Source organism: Myotis brandtii, unplaced genomic scaffold, assembly GCF_000412655.1.
Source record: "Myotis brandtii unplaced genomic scaffold, ASM41265v1 scaffold328, whole genome shotgun sequence".
Taxonomy (NCBI): domain Eukaryota; kingdom Metazoa; phylum Chordata; class Mammalia; order Chiroptera; family Vespertilionidae; genus Myotis; species Myotis brandtii.
Genome location: NW_005362626.1, coordinates 5,848,471 through 5,855,845, shown reverse-complemented (window position 1 = coordinate 5,855,845; position 7,375 = coordinate 5,848,471). Strand labels below are relative to the sequence as shown.

General features: G+C 39.8%; 1 long non-coding RNA gene across 1 annotated transcript; it reads left to right on the top strand.

Annotated features, from left to right (window-relative positions):
• Positions 1–33: 33 nt before the first annotated feature.
• LOC106726893 lies at positions 34–7,023 on the top strand. Its single transcript, XR_001363020.1, has 2 exons — positions 34–806; positions 6,893–7,023. It is a non-coding gene; the product is annotated as an uncharacterized LOC106726893 (long non-coding RNA).
• The last annotated feature ends 352 nt before the right edge of the window (positions 7,024–7,375 follow it).

The following is a 7,375-nucleotide window of genomic DNA, read 5'->3' as shown; positions in this document are numbered from 1 at the left end:
TCCGCGGGCTTGGCGTTCCGGTCCCTCCCCTGCCTGAGGGCGCGAAGGGCGAACCTGTTCTACTGGGCAGTGGGGCGAGCGCGGCCCCGTGTGTTCTTGGATTGTATTCTTTCAAGTAGAAAAATTGAGTTTAGAGGAACAAGAGCAAAGGAAAATATTAACAGGACTTAAAAGATCAGCTAGAGAAATGCCTGCAGTTTTAAGATCTCCCATGCTAGCAAAGCAGCAGTTGAATCTGACTTTTTCCCCGTGGTTTTGTCACTCTCTTGCTGTTCAGTATATTTTAACATCTGATGGGTGCCTTTTTTCCTTTAGACTTGAGGATCCTTTTGAATGCACTGGATGATTTTTTTTTTTTAATTCTTAAGTTAACTATGTTATTTGTATATGTTGACTACAATCCAAAAGAGTAGACAACTACTTTTTACCCAGTTCTTTTTTAAAAACACCTTCATTATTGTTTAAACACCATAAAGTTCACTCATTATAAATGTGCAATGCAACGAGTTTTAATAAACATGCAGAGATGTACAACCATCACCACCACCTAATTTTAGACTCTTTCCATCACTCCAAAAATATCTCTCGTGCCTGTTCCTGATCAGTCTTCATTCTCGCCACCATAACCTCAGACAACAACCACTACTACTTTCCTTTCCGTCTCTATAGATTAGAGATAGCCTCTAAACATGAGCAGCAGTCATAGATGCAAGGGGCATTATCAAGCAAACGGTGCAGAACCAGGATGCAGAAGGAGGAAATGGCATGGCAATTGAGAAACCTGCAAGTATTCTGGGGCAAAACAGGTAGGTAGCAGGGGATTTTATTGAGACTAGGGGCCCAGTGCACGAATTTGTGCACCTTGAAAGGAATTGTGGGCCGGGAGGCTGCGCTGGGCACAGGGACGGGTCTCAACCCATCCTCCGTGCCCCCACCTAGTCCCTCCTGCTGTGGCCCCTAGTCCCTGTCTGCCAGCAGCCCTGCTCCCGCCGCCCCTGCTCCCGGAGCGATTGGGGCCAGCGCTGTCAGCGGGTGCAAGCTGCGGCTGCTGCCTTGATGGCCCCTCAGGAGCAGGGGGAGGCGGAAAAGCCCTCAGGGACGATCAGGGCCGGCAGTCGCTGTTCGCACCCACTGATGGCACCGAGCAATTGGGACAGGTGCCAGCAGCAGGTGTGAGTGCCAGGCAGGGCTGCGGCGCACGGGAGCAAAGAATTTTCAGTAACCACCAGAGGCTCGCCCTGATGACAGCAACTGGAGCCCTGCCTTGGTCTGGTGCCCCCGCTCACCTGCTCCACCATCCCACTGCAGCTGACGCCCACCATGTTCTACACATGTCCCCTGGTGGTCAGTGCATATCATAGCGACCCGTGGTTCAGTTGTTCCACTGTTTGATCTATTTGCATATTAGGGTTTTATATATATGGATGAAACTGGAAGAAGGATGCTGAAAACCAGATCATGAAAAGCCACCTAAGGCTAACCAGGGAGCCTGTGCTTGATCCTTTTTGAAAGACAGGAAGGATTATTTTGGAAGATCACTTTGTTTGCAGTTAGAGTAAAGATTGGAAACAGGCAAGACTGGGAGATCAGCATAGAGAGACTACATGGTAGTGTGCACCAAAGGGAGAAACTGGATGGAAAGAATATTTGCATTTTAAGGCAAAGTTTTCCCCTTTTAAATAGTAATAAATACACATGCTCAAAAATCACAGCAAGTAAAAGAATATATGAATTATATATCTTATGGATAGTAAAAGTATAGGATTATATTGGGTGGAATATTGTCGCCCAAAATTCATGTCCATCTGGAACCTCAATGTCACTTTATTTGGAAATAGGGTCTTTGCAGATTTAATCCATTAAGATGACGTAATGCTGGATTAGACTGGGCCCTAAATCTAAAGACTGCTGTCCTTATATGATGAGAGGATGAAGAGATATATAGACACAGAGGAAGAAGGACGTGTGAAGATGGAAGCAGAGATTGCAGTGAAGTAGCCATAAGCCAAGAACTGCTGGGAGCCAGTAGGAGCTAGGGCAGGGGTGGGCAACCCCTGGCACGCGTGCCAAACATGGCACGCCCGTAACTTTTGCTGGCACGCAAAACCCTCTCTTATAATCTTCCATTTACAATTTTTTTCTTAATATCGACTTTTTTATTTTTCAGATAAATTCAGTGTAGGTGCATCTTAGATAAATAAATAATTTTACATAACAAGTTATCTTAAAGACCATAGACATGGATTGACGAGAGAGGGGAAGAGCAATTTCTATGCCTCTGCCTTAACTCTCCCTGCCTTCCTAGATCCGACCAGTGTTTTGGTTTCATCCACCTCTAGATCAGGGGTGGGCAACCCCTGGCACGCGTGCCAAACATGGCATGCCAGTAACTTTTGCTGGCACGCGAAATCCTCTCTTATAATCTTCCATTTACAATTTTTTTCTTAATATCGACTTTTTTATTTTTCAGATAAATTCAGTGTAGGTGCATCTTAGATAAATAAATAATTTTACATAACAAGTTATCTTAAAGACCATAGACATGGATTGACGAGAGAGGGGAAGAGCAATTTCTATGCCTCTGCCTTAACTCTCCCTGCCTTCCTAGATCCGACCAGTGTTTTGGTTTCATCCACATACGCTTGTGAATCTTTGTTCTCAGTGATGAATTTTGTTAAGTCTCGTAATAGGAGTAGCCTGACGGATGAAAGTAGTAGCTCGTGCATATCTCTGAAGGTCACGAAATATAAACCTGATGTAAAATCTCTGTCATCAGTGATGCAGCAGCAAAAGTCCCACTGATAATATCAAACGGAGTCATAAAGTTTTCTGTCGGACTATCAGTGTACATGTAAAAATAAATAAATAAATGTATTTTTCATCATCATATACTGTGTTTTTGTCGCTCGAGTGAATTTTATTATTTCTTCAAGGTTCTTCACATACATACACCTTAAGAGATATCAAGTAGGCATAACATGTACTCAAAAAATTAGGGTTGGCACGCAGTAGAATTTTGAGTCAAAGATTTTGCTGGTTTTGGCACGCACTCACAAAAAGGTTGCCCACCCCTGAACTAGGGAAAGGCAAGGAAAGTTTATTCCAAAGAGCCTTTAGAAGAAGCATAGCCCTGGTGACAACTTGATTTCAGATATCTAGCCTCGAGACTGGGAGAGAATAAATTTCTGTTGTTTTAAGCCACTCAGTTAGTGGTACTTTGCTATAGCATCTCTAGGAATATAACAAAGGGATCAAGATCAAGAATTATAAAGTGCTATCGGATTGAATTTATTTATATGGGCCCACTAAGATATTCTACTTTTTTAAATTAACTTTTAAAAAATAAATTTTTTTATTGACTTTAGAGAGGAGGGAAGAGGGAGAGAGATATAGAAACATCAATGATGAGACGAATCATTGATCGGCTGCCTTCTGCCTGCCCCTCACTGGGGATCGAGCCCGTAACCTGGGCATAAGCCCTAACCAGGAATCAAACCGTGACCTCCTGCTTCATAGGTCAATGCTCAACCACTGAGCCAGGCCGGCTGGACTAATATATTCTAGAAACAACATTTTTAGAAAAGCTTAATTGTTTGATTGGTTGTCTTTTCCTATCATGAATGATATGAAACTGGGAAGTTAACACAAGATGGCTTTGGGGACTCACTATGATGTCCTGGTTGGGATCCTGGAACCAAAAAAGACATAAGGTTAAAGGAAGTCTGAATAAACCACTGACTTTAGTTAATAATAATGACTCAATATTGGCTATTAAGTGTAAAAAATGTACCATCTATAATAATAAAAGGGTAATATGCTATATAGACCAGACGTCATTCCGGACGTCCTTCCTGACGAAGCTGGGGCTGGAGGGAAGCCAGCCGGGTCCCAGGTGCCTGCGGGTAGCCCGGGGGAAGCCAGCCCGGATCCTGGGTGCTGGAGGGAAGCCGGTGCCGGCAGCCAGCAGCCGGGGGAAGAAGCCCTACTCTTGCACGAATTTTCGTGCATCGGGCCTCTAGTATTAATATAAGACATTAATAATGGGGGAAACTAAGTGCAAGGTATATAGGAACTCTGTACTATCTCCTCCATTTTTCTGTAAATCTAAAACTATTAAAGAAAAATAAAGCCTATAAGGAAAAAAAAATCAAACTCAAATGGCCATGTTACAGTGTTAAACCGAGACTTTCCACAATAATGAATATCTGGTTGTACTGTTCTTATTTTGAACTTCAGTGGAAAATTTTAAATTTAAATGCTAATTATTCCATCTTTAATCTTTTAAAAATGTCCATTGTGTATATGTTTGATAGCATACATAATACATTAACACACAGGTACATGTGTGTGTTTTAATATGTATGTATATTGGGATATGCTAAAATTTTTTATTAACATTACAGAAATAAATTATTAGCAAGTATATTGAACTAAATAAGTCAAAAACTAAATTAGAGTTTCTTAGAAGAAATTGTGAGAAGCCCATTGCTGGGGCTGACCAGCAGACCCTGAACGATGGATGAATGATTACTCTGACGCACATTTCTATGAAAGAGAGGACTGAGGGACTACTTGGCTATCCCCATCAAGTAGCCCTGTTCGCCTGCCTCCTTTGGCTTTCATTGTAACAACAGCTTGAACTAAAATTAACTATTAGATGCTATCAGCAGGGTAAGCATCCTTGAGAAAACACATGCGTCCTTTAAGCAAGGATGTTTTGAAGTCTAAACATAAAGATTCTAGTAAAATACCCAGGGGGTCAGACTTGTTTGGAAAAGTCAAGGCAGGGGCTGCCGCCTTCGGCAAGTTCCCCCCAGAGGCCCCCGACCTTTCAGAGAATCCTCCTTACAGACTTTCCAACCAAGTCCCATGCTTCCCCACAGCCCATGAACTGTAATATAATTACAACAATTAGCCTATTATGTCAGGATGAATAAGTAATAACAAAATATCTATAAGCTTAAGTAAACGCCTATATAATAGCATTACTAGAGATAATTCCATTTCGTTTCTAGTTTCCCCTTAGAATCAAACATTCCTAAATTAGATAACTAAAAGTTATATGGTGATATTATAATTTGTAAGTCCTTAGACTTGGTAACTTACATTTTGAATCATTTCAAGTTACTAGCTACTTCAGTGGTCTTGCCTAGAATAGATAAAGCATGAAAGACTGAGTTCCTCTTCTTTGAACTCCAACCTTACAATAACTTCATGAAGAACACTGTTGAACCATTAGAGTGTTTGTTTTGTTTGTTTGATTGATTTTTAATTCTGTATAAGGAACTTAGTACAAGTTGAATGCATATCTCCATTTTCAGTACCATAAATATCACATTTTACAACAAAGTCAAAACACTCTAAATTTTTATTTTATGGAATTTCCCACTCTCACAGCAATAAAAAATAGATTTCAAGTGTACACCAATTTTAAGATATTTACAGGAAAGGTACTTTTTTTAGTTTATTCTAGTTTCACAGGTTCATTCATGTACTGCACTCAAGCTTGGAAGGAAGTATTGCTAGTTTCACATAGAAATTAACTATTCTAGAAATACCCAGATATTTATTTAAAAGACCCTCTTTTCCTCTTGACTGTGGAATGCTCATTATTTTTAAACAGGATGGGTGGGAAGACCTACTCTGTCCTTGCAGTTCTGCGACAAGAAGAAATAATTTTGTAGAGAAAAAAATAGGAGAAATGGTTAATTTGAAAAAGTATCTTGCAGTAATATTAATTTACCTGGAAACCCCCAAAACTGTCCCCACGAGTTTTTCTTGGGAGAAGTATGGGTCATAATGAAATTTATTTTATCATGAAAATGAAACTATTTCATACACTAGGAGATGTCAGAGAATGATGTTATACAAATCCTTGGAATGCTGGAAAATACTAAACGAGTCATTGGCTTCAGCTAAGTGGAATTTCATCCTAAGGAAATCATCCAAGCAGATGATAACCTTAATTTATTTAGAGAGCATCTGAAATGGAATTCCGTACTCTTAAGTACTTTAATATTTGCTCTGAACTGAATTGTATCCCCCCCCCCAAATTCATATGTTAAAGCCCTAACCCCTAATGCAATTATATTCAGTGTGTGGAACGAATGTGTCCTCTCCCCCAATTTATATGTTGAAATCCTACTCCCTAGTGGAATGGTATTAGGAGGTAAGGCCTTTGGGGAGTAATTAGTATTAAACTAGTAGCCCAGTGCACAGATTCATGCACATTGAAAGTAAATTAATTATATTTAGAAATATTTTATATTTAGAAATATTTTAATATTGCTGTTCGCCCTTTCTCTATAATGGAAGTTTCAGAGATGAAAGAAAATTAGTAAAATGTATATGACAATAATATATAAATTGATTAATAAATAATAACATGCAATAACAAAGACATGATATAAAAACATATAAAACAAAAACATAAAAACAACATTGATAAAAACAATGACTGATAAATTGATCAAACTTATTCTAATATCTCCCTTAATACCACATTAAGAGTAAAAACACTTTCAGAGTGCTTGACTAATTCCCTTGTGATGAAGTATTTCCAACTTTAACTTTAATGTCACACGCTCTTCGAACTTAGAGAAAGCAACATATAACTGACCATGTCCGAAAACGGCTTCAGGTAGGAATATTCCTACTCTGTTTAGATTGGTACCAGCAAGAGCTTTATATGTATCGGAATGCGTGAGTCAACGTTTATTTTTAAATTGCCAGTGCGAATCATATGTACCAGATGGTCGGAACAACATACGGTTGGTCATTTAGCCTTTTATATATATATAGATGAGGTAAAGAGGGTGGAGCCCCATGAATGAGATTAGTGCCCTTATAAGAGTCAGGAGAAAGCTTGCTTCCCCTCTCCACTTTGCACCAGGTGAAGATACAAGAAAGTGGGAGTCTGCAAACCAGAAGAGAACCTTACCAGAACTTGACCATATTGGCACCCTAACCTAAGACTTCCAGCCTCCAGAATTGGAAAACAATAAATTTTTGTTGTTTAAGCCACCCAGTCTGTGGTACTTTGTTCTAGTAGCCTGAACTAAGACATCTGGAGATAGGACCTGTGAGGAGGTGATAAAGATTAAATGAGGTAGTAAGGGTGGGGCCCTAATCTGATAGGACTGGTGTCCTTATGTGGTTCTCAACCTTCCTAATGCAGCGACCCTTTAATACAGTTCCTCATGTTGTGGTGACCCCCAACCATAAAATTATTTTCATTGCTACTTCATAACTGTAATTTTGCTACTGTTATGAATCGTAATGTAAATATCTGATATGCAGGATGCATTTTCATTGTTCGCGACCCACAGTTTGAGAATCGCTGAAAGGCACCAGATACTCACTTTCCACCATCCTG